Raw genomic sequence first — 20,202 nt, forward strand, 5'->3', positions numbered from 1 at the left:
CTGGCCAAGAGAACTTATAGAGTTCACTGATCTCAGCTGTTCCACATGTTTGTGAGTGTCATATGAAGTATGCCCAAAACCAAATTGCTCTGCAGTGTCCAGTCCATGTAGTTCCTGACTTTGTACCTACTGCCCTGGAGGAGTAACTAAAACCTACACCTCACCTCTCCACCATCTTTCCCTGCCTCCTTCCTTATACTTTTTAATTGGAACATTTGATTTGACCATTTCTTCTTGGTTGTTAATGTACATTCTAATTATTTTCTGGTTTCTGGTTATCTGATAATCTTGATAGAATTATTTTGAAAGTTGGTTTCCCTCTTTTCTAATATTTAGTTGTTGATTCAGTTTGTGTTGTAGGTTTTCTTTGCACTTGAGTTATTAGTATTTCACAAGCAAACCAGGACTGTTCTCCCATGCAGGAGATTAAGACCCATACCAATGAGCCCTAGAGGAAATATCAGGAAAGTAACTTAGTATTCTCAGCAAATGGCAATCTTCTGCAACTCATTTCCCAGAGCCCTACAAAGGTAAATTATTTTTTAATCCTGTTGAAAACTTTGTTTCTACAGTGAACTTGGATATAGGACCCATTGTACTGCAGGCTCCTTTATGGAAAGGGCCAGGGCTGTGGGTCTTGGCTGTACTAATTTTACTATCCAACAGTTGGATTAAGACAGATCCAGGTCCCCCTCTTTTTCTAAGGGGATGGCCTCTTTGTCTCTCCCAGATCACTGTAGCCTGCCCCAGACAAGACTTAGGCATGCTTGGTGCTGTCAGACCCAGAGGTAGGTGATAGGCCCCTGGTTTGCAGTGAAACTCAGTCACTCACCACATCTTTTTTTGTGGAAATAGTGGAAGATGAGAATGTAGAAAGGTTCAAAGCTTCAAGAACAAGAGTGTCATCCTCTTTGGTCAGCAGCTGGAACAAGACTGTGCCATGTCTCCCAATTTTCCTGAAGGTAGTACTTCCCTATTTCTCCAAGCCCACTGAAGCTAGACAGATGAGAGCCAGTTGCACATAGATTTTCTTGTATCACAGGTGGGGTATTGGTGCCAGGCACCCTTGTTCAACTCAGTGTCTTAGCACAGTCTCAGTTTGTGGAACTAATTAGCTGCAGGTTCCTGAGCTTCCATGTAGAAAGGCTTAACCGAAGGAATCTAACTCTTGCTGCCTTAATTTGGACATTTTCATGGCCCTGGAACTGTAAATTTGTGAACCAACATATCCCAATTTTAAAAGCCTATCCATTTCTTACATATTGCATTTTAGCATCTGTAGCAAACTGTTGCAACTAGTAATGAGCAATCTGAGGAATAAATCAAGAAAAAATCCATTTACATTAGCAACTAAAAGAATCAACTATCTAGGAATATATTTAGCCAAGGGTGGAAAGGACTTGCACAAAGAAATCTGCAAAACATTGCTGAAAAATCAAAAAAGATGTAAATAAATGGTAGGATATTCCATGTTCATGGATTGGAAAATTAAATATTGTTAAGATGTCAATTCTACCCAAATTGATTTTAAGAATCAAAGCAATGTCAATCAAAATTCCAACTGCAAAATTTGCAGAGGTGGAAAACCCAATTAACAGAATTATTTGGAATTGTAAAGGGCCCTGAATAGCCAAAAACATCTTGAAAAAGAATAATGGAGTTAGAGGAGTCACACTTCCTGACTTAAAAATATATTAAAAGTAGAGTGGTCAATAGAGCATGATACTCTATTCAGTGAAAGACTTTCAGAGTTTGAAATAGAGAAGAGAGTCTTTGTGAAGTCCCTTGGAAAGGGTGGGATTGCTGCTGTCTCCAGTCCCAAGGATAAAATGTCATTCAATAAAACAGCCTGGTACTTGCATAAAGATTGATATATCCACCAATGGAATCAAATTGAGAGTTTAGAAAGAGATCCTCACTTCTATGACCAATTAATATTTGGCAACATTCCCAGGTCCACTCAACTGGAAAAGAATAGTCTCTCAAACACATGGTGAAGGGAGAACTGTATATCCATAAGTAAAAGAATGAAAGTGGACTCTGTATCTGTATCTATCTATCTATCTATCTATTTGTGTAAATTAACTCAAAGTGGACCAAAGACCTAAATATAAGAACCAGAAGTTTAAAATTCCTAGATGCGTAGGTAAGGATTTTCAAGATTTTGTGGTAGACAATGTTTTCTTAAGCTTTATATCAAAAGCACAAATAATGAAAGAAAAACATTGATAAATGGAACTTCCTCAAAATTGAATACTTTTGTGCATCAAAGGACTTTGTCAAGGAAGTGAAAAGGCAATGTTTTCAATGGGAGAAATTATTTAGACACCAGATATCTGATAAGGATTAATGTGGACTATATAAAGAAATCCTAAAAGTCAACAATATAAAGACGAACACCACAGTTAAAAATGGACAAAAGAGTTGGATAGACATTTATCCAAAGAGGAAATGTGAATAATTAAAAAGTTGCTCAACATCACTAGCTATTAAGGTAATGCAAATAAAAACCACAGTGAGACATCATTTCACACATAATACAAAGTCCACTATTAATAAAACAGACATTCACAAATGTTGGAAAGCATGTGTAGAAATAGGAACACTCATTTATTGCTGGAGGGTATGCACAATTGTGCAGTCTCTGTGGAAGGCAATTTGGAATTTCCTCGGGCAACCAAGTATAGAATTACCATATGTTCCAGAATTCCTGATTCTTTGTATATGCTCAGAAGTGCTGAAAGCAGTGACTTGAACAGACATTTGTACATCAGTGTTCACAGACTCATTATTTGCAATTGACAAAAGATGGAAGCAACCCAAGTGTCCATCACCCAATGAATGGATAAACAAAATGTGGTATATGCATATGATGGAATGCTATTCTGCTGCAACAAAGAATGAAGTCCTAATGCATGTGACAACATGAATGAGCCTGAGGACATTTTGTTAAGTGATGTAAGCCAGACATAAAAGAACAAATATTGTATGAATTCACTCTTATGTACTAATTATAATAAGCAAACTCATGGAGTTAGAATCTAGAAAATAGGTTACTAGGAAATAAATTGGTGTTACAGAGGTGGGAGTTGATGCTTATCTTGTACAGATTTTCAATTTAGGCTGATTGCAAAGTTATGTTATACATCAGGTACATAACATATATTCATATACATGAATTGGATAGTTAAGTAGCAGAATGGTGGATGACTGGGAAATGTTTTCAGTGCTGTGGTGGATGGTTAAATACAAGCAAAAGTAGGAGGTTAGAATGATCCATGTGAAAAAGCTTAGAGTTGGAGGCATCATGGTGAACTCATATTTAGCTTAAAGTAGATACAGATATTTATCTATAGAAATATTTATAGATATGTATATACACATAGGTTAGTATACACATAGGTTAGTATACACATATATATTTCTTGCTCTGTGGCTTAGAGGCTACAATATCAACAAATACTAGTAGAAAATAAACACAATTTTCCAAGAAAATGAACCAAAGTACCCTAGAGAAATGACTTATTCTAAGTTTAGTTTATAGCAGGAAATATTCAAAATGAGGCTGGAGCTTTTTATCATGACAAAATAATAAGTTAAGTGCTCTTCCAAAAATATTGCACAATGGTGAGGACATTTCATAAGGACAGAGGAAGCAGCTGAAACACCTCCCAAAGTTCAAAGCTACAAAAATTTGAGCAAGACAATAAATATTTTAATGGATTGTAACCCAAATTATAAAATGAATACTTATGACTTTGTACTAATACTAAATAAATGAAGAAATAAACAAATTATTGAATTTGAAGAGATAAAGCTTCCACACAGAGAACAACAATAATTTATACACACATTCCCTCTCAGGGAGGTGAAGCATAACTCCACATTTCTGAAGTTTGAACTGCACATTTTTAATTCCTTACTGTGCCGGTTTGAGTGTACTGTGTCCCCCAAATGCCATTATCTTTGTGGTCTTGTGTGGGGCAGAAGTTTTGGTGTTGGTTAGATTTGCTTGGAGTGTGCCCCACCCAGCTGTGGGAGATAATTTTGATGAGATGTTCCCATGGAGGCGTGGCCCCACCTATTCGGGGTGGGCCTTGATCCGTGGAGCCATATAAATGAGCTGACTCAGAGAGAGGGATCACACAGAATGCAGCTGGGAGTGATGTTTTGAAGAGAAGCAAGCTTGCTAGAAAGGAACGTCCTGGGAGAAAGCCGTTTTGAGGCTGGAGCTTTGGAGCAGATGCCAGCTGCCTTCCTAGCTAACAGAGGTTTTCCGGACGCCATTGGCCATCCTCCGGTGAAAGTACCCGATTGCTGAGGTGTTACCTTGGATGCTTTGTGGCCTTAAGACTGTAACTGTGTAGTGAAATAAACCCCCGTTTTATGAAAGCCTATCCATCTCTGGTGTTTTGCATTCTGCAGCATTAGCAAACTAAAACAGATTTTGGTGCCGAGAGTGGGGTGCTTTTTCTGCTGAGTTTGCAAATACCAAACATGTTGGAACGGCTTTTTAAATGCATAATGGGGAGTTTCTGGAAGAGTTGTGAGGAGCTTGATAGAAAAGGCCAAAACTGCTTTAAAGAGACTGTTTGTGGAAATATGGACTCTAAAGATACTTCTGATGAGGACTTCAGTAGAAATGATGAATGTGTTGTTGCAAACTGGAAGAAAGGTGATCCTTGTATTAAAGTGGCAGAGAATTTGGCAAAATTGAGCCCTGGTGTCAGATGGAAGGAAGAATCTGGAAGCAACAACCTGGAATACTTAGCTGAGGAGATCTCCAGACTATGTGTGGAGGACATATCCTGGCTTCTCCTTGCAGCTTATAGTAAAATGTGAGCAGAGAGAGATAAACTTAGAACTGAACTCTTGGGTTCAAAGAAACCAGAAGTTGATGGCTTGGAAAATTACAGGCTTCCAGGGGGTGGAATCCCAGAAGCTACAGCCCAACATGAGGATGTAACCAAACATGGAACCCAGCCGCCATTTCAGTACAAGCCAAGATTAGAAAAGGAGTTAAGCAGAAAGGATTTGTGGAAAGTCCTATTGTCTGATGGCTTTGACCCCTGCATGCTTCATGCAAAGCCAACAGAATTTTTGCAAGATCTTTATAGACAGAGCCATTGCCAGTCTGGACTAGAGGAGACAGACAAGGAAAAAATTAAAGGAAAAATCTCTTCAAAGACAGAGCCATGGATGTTGAGGTCTGGAGTCAGGAGGTCTCGGGCTGGGAGAGCAGAGCAGCCCACATGCATGGAAAGGGTGAGTTTGCCCTGGAGGTCGAGGGCGGGCTTTCTGCCTCGATGCTCTGGAAGAGTTTTGCCACCTCAGGTCCCAAAGAGGGTGGAGCACATTTCCAGGGAATTGAGGAGAGCCTGGCTGCTACCACACTGTTCTGAAGGGGTTGAGCGTGTGCCCCGGAGATGGAAGGGAATCCGGGAACTGCCCCGAGGTTTTAGGAGGGTGGAGCCGAGAAGGTGGTCTCCCCAATGTGTGGATATGTTGGAGCACTCACCTAAGCATTTGGAAAGGAAAGGGCTGCTGAAAAGGCCCTTAAGAAGGGTTAGGCTCCCGCTCTCTCAAGCCCCACGGATGCAACATTGTTCTGTAAATGACTCTCGGACTTTGAAATCTAATGGAGTTTGTCCTGCGGGTTTTAGGAACTGTTTTGCTCCTGTTAACCCTGTTTTCCTTACTGTTTCTCCTTATGGCAATAGAAATGTTTATCCTATGAGTGTTCCTCCTTTGTATATTGGGAGCACATAACTTGCTCTAAGTTCACAGATCCACAGCTAAAGAAAAATTATGCCTTAGGACTGGCCATGCCTATAATTGATTTTGATGGGATCTTGTACTGTACTTTTGTTAAATGAATGTATTTTGTATTTGGAAAGATAATGTCATTTTGGGGTCCAGGGGGTGGAATGTGCCGGTTTGAGTGTATTGTGTCCCCCAAATGCCATTATCTTTGTGGTCTTGTGTGGGGCAGAAGTTTTGGTGCTGGTTAGATTTGCTTGGAGTGTGCCCCACCCAGCTGTGGGAGATAATTTTGATGAGATGTTCCCATGGAGTTGTGGCCCCACCCATTCGGGGTGGGCCTTGATTGGTGGAGCCATATAAATGAGCTGACTCAGAGAGAGGGATCACACAGAATGCAGCTGGGAGTGATGTTTTGAAGAGAAGCAAGCTTGCTAGAAAGGAACGTCCTGGGAGAAAGCTGTTTTGAGGCCGGAGCTTTGGAGCAGATGCCAGCTGCCTTCGTAGCTAGCAGAGGTTTTCCAGACACCATTGGCCATCCTCCGGTGAAAGTACCCGATTGCTGAGGTGTTACCTTGGATGCTTTGTGGCCTTAAGACTGTAACTGTGTAGTGAAATAAACCCCCGTTTTATGAAAGCCTATCCATCTCTGGTGTTTTGCATTCTGCAGCATTAGCAAACTAAAACACTTACCTGTAAAAAGAGCCTAAGTAAAAGTAAGTTTATAATGGAGACACTATATGAATTCTCTTTTAATCAGAAAAGATAAAAATCAACTGAAATTATTCATGTTGATACAATGTCCCCTTGCTAAAATGTGATGAAAATCTACCTACCACCAAAAATCTGTAATCCCAGTCTAATCACAAGGAAACATAAAATTTCCAAGTAAGGGACATTTTACAAATGAACTGACCAGAAATGCTTATAACTATGAAGTTCATCCAATACAAGGAAAGAGTGAGAAACTGAGAAAGACAGGAGAAGTCTAAGGAGAAATGATGGCTAAATGTAATATTGTATTCTGGATGAGGTATGTTAAGAATAGGGGAAGTGGGTTCAGGATTCATCCCTGTACTATCCTCATAACAATTATGTAAATCTAAAACTGTTCTAAAATATATTTTTTAGAATGAATCATTAATAATTGCAAAAGCTTTGGAAACAGTTGTGACCCTGATTTGACTCCACTACATGCCTTGGACAAGAAATAAAGTTCTTAAGTCTCAAATTCTTTATCCATTAAATCAAACAGTGATTCTAATTTCATAGAATTACTAAGATAATAAAAGTATATAATGACTATAAAGTGCCCAACATTGTTCCATGAATTTTCTGTGCATTTTTTATACATTATGATTTAACTCCTCATGATTTATTTTCACCTGTGCATTTCCAATTCAATTGTGTGTATTTCATTTCTCATCATCTCTCTGACTTGGAAAACAGGAATACTACATTCTCCACATTAACCTTAGTGATCTTTCCACAGGACAAGCTTGCATATGGGAATTTTCTGTCATAAAACCTTCACTGACTTCCATAATTTCAGAATTAAGTATTAATGTTGTAGGAAAAATGCAAGTCTCTCTGACACCTGCCTACCTTACCAAGTGAAAGTATTGCTTTTCATCCCCTGACCCTCATTGTTCTGTAGATATTAAGAACAATATGAAATTTCATAAGCACAACTTATGGTTTAATTAATCTCATATTTTCTTCCAGATGCCTCTACTTGGAGTGTTCTAACCTCTTTCAAATTAGATAAAAAATGAATTCCTCTTTCTAGTATCAGTACAACTATTCTCTGTACAATTAAAAGATTCATTGTGAAGCCTTCACTAAACTCCCAGGAAGAGTCAACTACTTCACTGCAGTATCAGCTTCACTTGGATTACAGTGCTACCTCGGGGTTTTGTATTTATTTTCATGTCTCTTTACCTGTTTAGAAGGTGAGATTCTTGAGAAGAGATAAAAATGTATCACTCATTAGCATCTTTCTAAGGATGCAATCTACTGAATAACATACAGTAATTGATGAGTAAATATATGTTGAATAACTTGAAGGAAAAATAGCTCAAATATTAAGGAGACATTTCTAATACAATAATGTAGGAGAAGCAGTAAAACCAAGGAAACACTGATGAAAGAAAGAGGCCCCAAGACTGAAAACCAATGCCTGTGGAGACTTATTATAGAATGAGGAGAATTTAGTCTATCCAGAATGAGGGCCTTTCATTTGATAAGACTTTGTATCATTACACATTCTATAAAATTTTCCCTGTGGAAGCCCTAAAAATACTGAAAATTAAAGAATATACTTTAGTAGCATATTTCATCACCAGACCTTGGGAGAATTCTGTATCTAACCCACATATCAGGGATGTCTGAGATCATGGACCATGTTTCCTCATTAGATGAATTTGGAAGCTGTGCCCCTAGATTATTAAAATTGACTTGAGGTGGTGTAGTGGTAATTTTTATAACTTCTCTGGCTTTAGCAGCTGGCTCACCATGAACCCCACTTATGAAACATTTCTTTTTTTCTCTACCTCTTGAGAAAATTAATTTTCTGGAAATAGGAGAGAGAAACAATTGTGTAGACTTGTACCAATTGTGATCCTTGGGAAACTGCTATGTAGCTCCACATATATCTCTTATCCCTGTGGACTCCTTCTAATCAGAAGGAAGTCATTTCTACATTTTTACCTCTCAACTCTTTTATTATTAGAGAAGTTGTGATCTTACGGAACAATCATGCATAATATACAGGATTTTCATGTATCACCTTATTATTAACACTTTGCATTGGTATGGTGTATGTGTTACAAATAATGAAAGCACATTTTTGCAAGTGTTCTATTAACTGTAGTCCAAGGTTTAACTTAGAGTTCATTTCTTGTGTAGTGGAATTCCATAGATATTTTCAATTTTTTTATCTTATATATATATAACCTAACATTTCCATTCTTAATCACATTCAGATATATATATATATATATATATATATATATATATATATATATATATTCCAGTGATGTTAATTGATCTCACAATGTGTGCCACCATCATCCATTAGCAAAATGTTTTCATCATTTCAAATGTGAACCCTGAATATTTGAAGCCTGAATTCCCTATTACCTAGCCCCAGCATGTCCTTATGTTCTAGAATCTGATTCTACAATTTGCTTATTCTGGTTATTTCATATAGGTGAGATCACACAATATCTCTCCTTTGCTGGGTGGATTATTTTACTCAACATCACCTCTCTTTAGCTGTGATCTCTAATATTGCATGGTGAATTCTAAAGATAATCCCATCCATGATTCTCAGTGGAGATTCTGGGTACAGTAAAATATCTTATTTCAGTGAAGTTTCTGCTCTAGTGTTGGCTTACAATGAGGGGACCTCCCTCTCTTAAAAGTGTTTTCCGTTGTTTCATTGCTTCACCTGTCTCCCCCATGGCTGGCATATTTAACTTTTCCAACCATTTGTCCTTTCAGTAATTCAACAAACATTTGTTCAGCAATTACTATATGGTAAACACTAGCTAACATTCTGGAAATAAATTAATGGCTTTGCTCCTTCTCACAAAGAGTTCATAGTCTAAACAGGGGAAGAGATATGGAAATAAATACATGCAATACTGTCAAACTGGCACTACAATCCTTCAATCCAAAAAGTAATTCCCTCTCCTGGGGTGCTTAGTAAAAACAGAGAAGTTGATATTTATCATGAGCCTGGATGGAGGAGAGGTGTTCTTTGAAGTGGCTAAGAAATTAAGAACATGACAGGAAGAGGCAGAATGCATGAAAATGTGGGAATTAATTAAGGTAAAATTTGTGCTTTGGAAATTTAAATTAGTTCTTCAAATCTAAACAGCAATGGGGGTCAGAAAATGAAGAGTGAAAAATGAACCTAGCCATGTAGGGAGCACCCTTATAATAGAGTGCCTTGTGTTTTGGCTACAGGGTAGATAATTGATCCAAAAATTATTAGAGTCTTGGTGCAAGTATTGTAGCAGGATGCCCATGATCAAGATTGCTGTGTGGAAATGTCACCCTGAGTCACTTTGAGGACCAAATTATTGCTGCTGTCAAAGACGTGGTGGAATCAATATAGCCTAAGAAGCATGGTAATGAAGAGTTTGGTAATTAATAGAGATTTAAAGCATGGGAAATAATTTTTTTTATAAAATATTTATTATTGAAATTTTTGTGTGCCCCAAAAATACTGGAGGACACTTCAAATAACTATTATATCCACCTTTATTTAAATTATGGAAAATAGCAAAATGTTTTGAGCAATAAGTGAAAACCCAATGTCCCAGTACACCATTCAAACTTATGACCCCATAATTATTCCATTTTCTTTAGTTTACATAAATCAGGAATTTTTATTTATCTATCATTCAGGGAGGTAACAAAACTGGTGGAAAAAACCTTTTGAATGAGCTTGATAAATTCTTTAAATGTTTTGAGAAAGAAATATGTCAGAAAGGAATGATTTGCTGGCAGTAACTCCAGAGTCTGAAACAGGGATAGTCAGTGTCTCAAAATATAAATGTGGGCAATATTCTAATTCCTGTTTTGGGAATGTTCTTTGGTGTCCACTGCAGTCCTGTATTGCTCAGTTCTGCTTTGTGGATTTTTTTATTTATATAATTCTATTTTTCCTTTCTAGATATTCTATTTGTTTCTTTTTATATGTGCTTCTTCCGTTGAGTATATTTGCAAGGGTCAAATTTACAAACTTAAAATCAGTTATTTCATATTTTGTGTCTGATAATTTCAATATGTAAAATAGTTAAAAACATATTGAGACCATCTTTTTCTGCTGGTTCTTAATCATGGTACCTTGCTTCCTTAGTGTGTACCCTCATAATCTTCTATGATCTGTTTATTATTCTGGGTCATTTAATGTTAGACTTCTTTAAGTTTGAGGTGGAAGGTGAGTTCCTCAATGAACTATTAGTATTGATTTAATTTTTCCACTACAAAAACAATATTATTTAAAATTAATTTTGCCACTAGTTTTGTTCAGACAATGCGGGTAGTATTATTTCAAACTGCAGACTCATATACCACTCAGAGACTATTTCCCACCATGTAGCTCTAGGGTCCTAAGAAGGATGAATCTTAATATCCATTTTTATTTTATGTTTATTTATCATTAATCTTTAGACTATTGGTGCAATTTAAAGCTCTCACTTTCTTACAGGACTCTTTTACCAGAGTTTCTACTTTGGAGACATCTGTTATACATCTCCATTCTAATCCTATTTCCTTAATAGACAATCTCATTTACTTCAGTGTTGATGGTTGCTACCAAATCAACAGCTGGCATTTGAACCCTTCTAACCAACACAGATGCCCTATCATTGCTTATTTTGCAGATAGATTCATTTAACACTCCAGGCCAGATAAGTGATGAATTTTAAAAGATTTTTTAAAATGTTTTTCCAATATTTTATTTGTTATGACAAAATGTTCTCCTTTCCAAAATGGAGGAAGTCTAATGTAATCAACTGGTTACCAGGTGTCTATCTGATCCTCCCAGGATATGTTGCCATCTTCAGTGTTCAGTGTCAATCTCTGCTATTGGCATATGGAGCACTCAGCAGTCACCACACCATATATTTTAAATGAGTGCAAGACCATGTTTCTGAGCACACACACAACCTACTTCCCTCCCTGCCATTTGGGACACTATGATCATAAGCCTTTTTAGCAAGAACAGGGGAAGCAGGAAAAAAAGGCTGACTACCAAATGTAGAGTCACTCATCTTTGTCCATTGATAACTATTATCTTCCTCTGCTGAAGTTGCTCTTTAATGAGTGTTTGCATAGGGTGCAAATATCTTCACATTCTCTGCAGATTCACATACTTTTCTTTCCCTATTATTGAATATCCTAACAAAAAATTAATACCAACTATGAATTCGTGTAAATCAGTGCTACTGCTTTCATCTTCAAGGCTAAAAAGTAAACAGGCAGATTTCTGGAAATTCTACTTTCCTCAGAGGATTCCCTTCATTACTGTCCTTCAGGGCCTCTACTGAGTAGGGGTGTACTTCCACTAATCTCTCTGGGGATGCAGAAGGCACCATTCCCCCATCTTTGACATATCAACACTTTTACTCTGGACACATTATTATGGATTTTAGTTAACAGCTCTTTTCCTTCTTTATCCTGTGCCTTATCTTACTGGGGCTTTTGGCTCCTGGATTGTTTACTCTGATTTATTACACTGAAAAAAATAAACTTCTAAAAGATAGTAATTATCTTTTCTAATATTTTATATTGAAGAGTCTATTCAATTGATAATTGAACTTAGTCCAGTGAAGTACAGATGAACAGAACAAATATTTCTCAAAATGTGTTTACTCATCTTCCATATAACATACTTTTGATGGTTTAAAGGCAGAATTCACGTCCTACATTTCTAAGTAATAAGTAAACTGTAAACTACTATTTGTCCAACACACAATCCCTAGAAACTTCTTAAATCCATATTTTAATGACTCTCCACAAGTTTGTTCTTTAAGCAGAACACAAAACTACAAATATTACAGTAGCAGAATATTCAGTCATTTTACTTTGTAGCCATTTATAGTTTCTTCATGAGAATTCATTGATTCTCTCATTTAGGATGACTCATTAGTATTACTATATAGGATATGCATATTACAGCCTGGTCAAACTCTAATAATAGAACCAGGAAGGTTTTTCTTCTGAGGGAAAAATAGGAGGTACAGGAATAGTGAATTAAGAAAAGATTTGGCATTAAAAGACAGAATAATAACACTCTATCATACACATACTTCATTATTTACAACACATCTTTTCTTAATAATTTAGGAACCTATAGATTAGAAAGGTTACATCTTATGGAATTTTAAAAGAAACACACTCATTCTCTCCTACAATATTGAAAAGTATAAAAATGTTTGGCATCCATCATAGAGTGTACTTGCTCTGTTTTGAGGTGGTTTGGGTAGACTGATTTCTTAGCGGCAATTTCTCACTCCTTCAAATTTGTGTTTCTGTACCACAGATGGCTGTGAACCATCAGATGTAGTGCTTCGTTAACCAATACAAATGGCAAGAGCTTCCTAAGATCTGAATTGCAGAAATGATGTGCTCATTGAGCCAATTATTTTACTGGAGTCTTCTTGCTTACTCCACCTTGCTGTTGATAGAAGAAGTATCAACTTTTTTAGCTGGTCTTTCTTTCAGTGTTGTTTTGCTCCTCCCAGTACTTGAAGGACATACCTCTAGACCCATGAACAATGTGGAGAGTCCAAAAGTCACAGTGCTTATGATCAACATACTAAAAGAGATTTATTCTAAAATAAAAAACCCATATAGGGAAATTATTTGACTGTAGAAATGATTGAAGAAATAAAAACTGACTTATCAGATAAGAGTCTTAGAGTTGATATACCAGCCTGTTGGTTTGAGGGTCACAATAATGCTATTTCCATTGAATAAATTCATGCTCGTGGTCTATGCACAGTATTGCTAAATGTGATTCACTTTACAGACACTACAAAGAAATTTCCTAGAGAATATTTTGGCAAAATGACAGGTATATGGGATAAAGGATATTGATCAGATTCATAAATCAAGAAACATGGAGGGTGCTGGAGTTTTTTATACCTAAGGGCTTACAAAAAGAAAACCAAAAGTTTATGATTTTAAATTGTCAGATCAGGGCACAAAGAACAGGAAATATCCAGTATTGCATGCATCAAATCTCTTTTCTCACCAAGTTTCAACACTCAAAAATAAGTTGACTTCACAGCCTTGCCATAAATCTTATGTAAAATATAACATAATTTTGGAAAATGGCCCTTAAGAACAGTAATAGGTACAAGTGGATGGATTTAAGTGAATCAGAACATTCCCAAACACTTAGGCTACAGAACTAACCTAGGCATGGCATCTTTAACTATCTGATGAGGCAGGTATTACCTTCCCTAATGACTTTCTCTTGAAGTTATTTGGAAAACATTTACCTTTCAAGGTATTTCAAATTATTCCCATTTCCTACTTTTCCCTTTCTCATTGCTTCTAGACCTGACATAAATTAATACCTAATAATCCATAGATAGACATATAATATGTGATTAAGAAGAATGTTGAGATATCAAAATAATTTCAAGATCATTTTAATTGTATCAAAACAATATAGGAAATATCAGCAGGAAATAATTCTTAGAGTATCTGTCCACAGAAGAAGGAAATTAGTTTTAGGGTAAGCCAAATATTCTGATGGGAACACTATCAGAAATTCTGGAGCCAATGAGCCAGTTTGATCAAATGGGCATATCTCTAAAATTGTCAGTCATTTGACTGAAGTTTAGATTCAAAACTTTTTGATCTAAAATAAATTAAATTCCTAGCCCATTTTAAGGGCCAGAAATAGGATGTTGTGGATTTATTATCTGTCTCAATCACCCACACTCCCTTTCAAGTGTTCCCTATGAAAAGGCTCACAGGCCAAGAAAATAACAAAGAAATTGAGAAACACAGTGGTAAAAGTTGAAAGAATCTTTTCAGAGAACTGTATAATAATTTCTCTTTCATTTAATCACATGGCAATGCCATTTCTAAATATGGTCTCTTTCTGAAGTAGATAAGCACAAAACTTGGTAACTGGTATACAGCCTTCTATATGACACATTATTTTTCTTCAGAAGCATGTAACACAAGAGGCACATGATTTTATCTGACAGAGATAGTGGTAGATATTCAATCCTTCAGTTTTTAAAATATTTATAAATACCCAATTTAAAATCTTTAACCTAATTACTAAATATTTTATCACTGAATATTTGTGCAGTGGATTGTGAATTTCCACTGAACCTAGAAAATACAGAGAGGTCAATTTTTAAAATATTAGACAAAACAGTGATTTATAATATAAAAGTTAAAAAGATTGAACACTTGAATGAAGATAAACAGCACAATATCATTCTGTGAACTGATGAAATCATCATGACTAGAATCCAGGTTATTTCATTGTATTATTCATGAGGACCTCTGTAATCTTGATACAAAATATCATGTTATGAAGAGAGAATTTTTCAAGAGAAAAGTTTTCTCAGGACCTGCTTTATGTCCTAATTTCTAAGACTGAAGTTAAAAAGGTTCAGCCTGGGTGTGATGACCATGTACAGCACTGAGGCTAATGCTTTTGACCTGGGTTTTGGTTAGCAGTAGAACAAAAATACACTTCAAGACTTGTAACATACAACAAAGAAACTACTGATAGGTGAGACTCACAAATGGAAAAGGCTTTGTACTAAGGAATTTCTCAAAATGAAGCATACAACCTTAGAGTAAGGGAAAACTTTCCCAGTTAATGGAATAATATCTAGAAGTGCAGCTACAAGACAATACCACTAGATCATGGAGTAAAGTGTCAGAACAAGCAAATTGGATTAGTTCACAGAAAAAGTGTATAACTTCAAAGTCTTTACAGGAAGACAGTAATAAAGTCAGTAAGACAAGTGATAGTGAAGCCAGAACACTCAATGGCCAGATTGCCGGCAGCAACTTGGGGTTCATAGTGACCATGTAATACAGTGGGTGACATCTGGCTACAAACTGATTATATGCCATCACCATTAAGAGGTAGTTATCCAATGCTCAAAAAAATAAAACACATCTGCATGAGAAAGAACTCATAGATTATGACTTTTCTTTGAGTCTGGATTTTCACCAGCAATTTTGGGACAGTGGTGGAAGTGAAACATTTATGAAACAAAGAGATGAGCATATGGAGATGAGCATATGGAGGTAGGAATTAGTAATAATGGCCAGGATAATGAGAAGTTTCCCAATGAATATGACTAGCTACATGGCAAGGAATTGCTCAAAAAGTGGAAACTGCAGATTTGCTTCTTTTGAAAATCCCAGGAGAATAACTTGTGGAACACATGTGTGGTTTCCTGGGTTCATGTATCTGATGAAACTGCTTGTAAACAGATAAGAACAATGCAAATTTAAGTGTAAGCAGTGATCATAATGTAAAAGGAATTCTGTGGTTTCTATTTTCAACTTATTTAACTAATTAAATCCTACATATTAGCTACCATTAATTCCTTTACCTTTAAATTCAGGGAAAACATACACTTTATCATCACTGTACTGCTGTCACTTAGCTATTCTGCCCCTACTCCCAAAGATTTTCCTCTTCTTGATCTGTGTGACTTTTCTGGTCATTAAACAAATATTTTTGACTAATTACTGTTTTCCAAATATTCTTGAAGCCCCTGGGAAATAGATGTAAATTTAATTTTTAACTCCTTGACCTTAAGAAGTTTTATTCAAAGATATATAGGCATTTGTGAGACAAAATTATCAATATATCATAACTGCTATTTCATGAGTGATTATTAGTTTTGAGTAGAAAACTAAGAATAAGCCAGTTGTACACAAGTTGTACAGCATGGAAAACATGAGAAAAAGTAGTATTATTGTTCAGAAGCTTTATCAACACTATTTTTACTAGAAATATCATGTTAAACATAAATAGTGATTAATTGCATTGCTGGTATGTACCCTTGATGTGATGTGATGAAAATGAAATCTTTTCTCTCTTGTTTTCATCCAATAACTCATAAGGCCAGTATAATCATGAGAAAAATAAAAGAAAATCATAATCAAGAGGTATTTTACAAAATATTGGACCAGTATACTTCAAAACAATCAATGTTATCCAAAATAAGAAGATTCTGAGAAATTCCCATATCCAAGAAAAGCCTAAGCAGAAAAGATAAATTGTAGCATGGGTTTGTATGGGAGATGTTAAAAGCAGAGGAAGTAGGTGTGTGGTTTAAAGAAACAATATGCATTATATTTGCAATCTTTCTGTAAATCTAAAACTTTTATAAATTGTAAAGCATATTAAAATTAAAGTATAAGTGAAATCCAAAGTTTTGGAAACATCACACTCAAGCTTGAATTCAGAATCTACCTTGGACAAAAAAAAAAATCACTGTTTCAAATCTTACATTCTTTATTAAATTGGATTAATGATAAAATTTCATAGAGTTATTGAAACAGTTACATAAAACTTTTAAGTGAAATAATGAATTAAAATGCCAAACATTGTAACTAGATTTAAACTTTGGATTTTTGGATAAATTATAATTCATGTCCTACTTCTTTCTGACTTTAATTGTGATGTTTCCAACCTTCATCAAATCACTATGGCTATGAAAAATATGAAACAACGTACTTCACAGTGACCTGAGTTGTCTTTTCATGGGATGAGCTTGAATATGGGCTTTCCCTGTCACTCCCTGTCAACTTATAACCTAAATTTCTGAAAACATATTTGTTGAATGACTTGAAGAACAAATAATTTAATGAGTCTATGTAGCTATTTCTAATATAGGTGGTGAGAGGAGAAGCACTGGTACAAGGGGAAACACTGTTGAGAGGGGGTGACCCCATGATTGAAAGCCAACTCATGGGAGAATAAAGATGGTTGAGTGTTTCCAGAATCTGCTGACAGAACCAGAGTGTTTTCCTTGGTAGGACTTTTAATAATAATGCTTTTTATTATTTTCTGTGTTGATACCCTAAAGTTACTAACAATAAAATTACTCCCAGGTACCATTCCAACACCCATGAAGATGCTGTGGCTCACCTAGTTATTATTAGGGATGTGCCTGTGTTTACTGATGCAGGTCCTTCATGGAAAAGAGCATGAAATTTAAAGCTCTTCCTCTAGGAATTTCAGGGAGATAGAAACACTCATGAGGCCTTGGGAAGACACAAGTGTGTATTGTCCTTTGTTGATATTATTAAAGTTGACTTGAAATGCTGTAGAGCAAGCATTTATGTTTTCTGTGGCTTTAGGAGATGAAGTCTCATGAGCTTCATTACCAAAATATTCTTTTGTCTCTCTGCTCCCTGGGATATTTAGTTCTCTGGAATGTCCCCCAGACTGCCAGATCCTAAAATTTTAACATTTTGCAACATATGCTGTGTCATTCTCTCTCTTCATCTATCAACCTACCATCTATATCTATCTATCTATCTATCTATCTATCTATCTATCTATCTATCTATCTATCATCATCTTTTTCTGAATATTTGAGAGCAGTTTGTAAATATTCTATTACTTGAACAGATAATGCTTCAATGCACAGTTCCTAAGAACAAAGGTATTTACTTATGTAATTTCTTAAGTGCAGTTTCAAGAAATTCAAAAAAATTATGTTCAGATTACATACTAGATTTCAATTTTTTCATATGTGCCAATAATGTGTTTTTGAACTTTTCTTCTCCGTTCTTAGATCCCATCCAGGATTAAGATTATGTATTGCATTTAGTTGTCATTATCTCCTTGGTTACTTCTTTCCTTCCTTCCTTCCTTTCTTTCTTCCTTCCTTCCTTCTTTCCTACCTTCCTTCCTTCCTTCCTTCCTTCCTTCCTTCTATTCTCTCTTTCTTTTTAATTGTGGACAAATGTATATATCATAAACCTTCCCATCCCAAACACTCCAAAGCATACTATTCAGTGGGATTAATCACATTCACAACATTGTAGTACCCTCACCATCATCCATTGTTAGAAATTTCCCTTCACAACAATCAGAAATCCACACCCATTTTGCATTAACTCCTCCAAATCCCTCACCCACTTCTTGTAATTTTCACTCCACTGTCTGTCTCTATTTGTTTGCATAGACTTTGATACATTCTGTGTGTTTAATATGGGGTTTAGATTTAACATCCTAAATATACGAAAACCTAATGTACTTTAATACCACATTAACATCAATAGCTTATATAAATGATGTCCTATAACCTTTCTTCCCTACTCTTTAATGTAGTTCTAGCCACAAGTTACATATTTATACCTTGTAAGTTCAAAACAATTATTATAGTTTATGCATTTGCCTTTAAAACATGTAGGAAGTAAAAAGTGGAGTTATAAATGAAAAATGAAAAAGTACTTGTACTTATACTTACCCATGCAATGGTCTTTATCAGATCTCTTTATTTCTTAATGTGGCTTAAGCCAATTTTGTAGTATCCTTTCCTATCAATCTACAGAATGTCTGTTAGCATTTCTTGTAGAGCCAGTCTAGTGGTGACAAACCCCTCAGCTTTTGTCTATGTCTTAACCTCTTTCTCATCTATTTTATTAGAGAATTTTTGGTTTACAGAAAAATCATGCAGAAAATACAGGCCACAAAAATCACCCCATACACAACCACAGTTTTCCCTATTACACCTTGCATTAGTGTGGTACCCTTCATTAAAGTTGATATAAAAAGAGTATTATAATTACACTATTAATATTGTCTGTAGTTTATGTCCGGATTCACTGTCTGTCATTCATCGTAAGGTTTTGTTATTTGAAAAGTTATTCTAATAACATAAAACCTAAAATGTGCCTTTTAATCATGTCCAAATATATAATTCAGTGATGTTAATTACATTCAAAATGTTGTGCTACTGTCATCACTATCTATTAATAGAATGTTTCCATCAATCCAAAGAAAAATTTTCTATGCCAATTAACCATGAAATCCCCTTTCGTATGCCCACACTGCCCCCTGGTAAACTTTATTCTAGTATCTGATACTAGGCTTGCTAAAGATTTGTCAATTGTATTGATCTTTTCACAGAACTAACTTTTGGTTTCATTGATTCTCATTTTTTTTTTTTTTTTTTTAAATCATCATTTTATTGAGATATATTCACATACCACGCAGTCATACAAAACAAATTGTACTTTCGATTGTTTACAGTACCATTACATAGTTGTACATTCATCACCTAAATCAATCCCTGACACCTTCATTAGCACACACACAAAAATAACAAGAATAATAATTAGAGTGAAAAAGAGCAATTGAAGTAAAAAAGAACACTGGGTACCTTTGTCTGTCTGTTTCCCTCCCCTACTTTTCTACACATCCATCCATAAACTAGACAAAGTGGTGTTTGGTCCTTATGGCTTTCCCAATCCCATTGTCACCCCTCATAAGCTACATTTTTATACAACTGTCTTCGAGATTCATGGGTTCTGGGTTGTAGTTTGATAGTTTCAGGTATCCACCACCAGCTACCCCAATTCTTTGGAACCTAAAAAGGGTTGTCTAAAGTGTGCATAAGAGTGCCCACCAGAGTGACCTCTCGGCTCCTTTTGGAATCTCTCTGCCACTGAAGCTTATTTCATTTCCTTTCACATCCCCCTTTTGGTCAAGAAGATGTTCTCCGTCCCACGGTGCCAGGTCTACATTCCTCCCTGGGAGTCATATTCCACGTTGCCAGGGAGATTCACTTCCCTGGGTGTCTGATCCCACGTAGGGGGGAGGGCAGTGATTTCACCTTTCAAGTTGGCTTAGCCAGAGAGAGAGGGCCACATCTGAGCAACAAAGAGGCACTCAGGAGGAGACTCTTAGGCACA

At 36.0% G+C, this 20,202-nt stretch overlaps 1 pseudogene; it reads left to right on the forward strand.

Annotated features, from left to right (window-relative positions):
• The first annotated feature begins 763 nt into the window (after positions 1–763).
• Positions 764–20,202, forward strand: part of LOC119517330 — a 33,799-nt pseudogene continuing 14,360 nt past the window's right edge.

Source organism: Choloepus didactylus, chromosome 21 (genome assembly GCF_015220235.1).
Source record: "Choloepus didactylus isolate mChoDid1 chromosome 21, mChoDid1.pri, whole genome shotgun sequence".
NCBI lineage: Eukaryota > Metazoa > Chordata > Mammalia > Pilosa > Megalonychidae > Choloepus > Choloepus didactylus.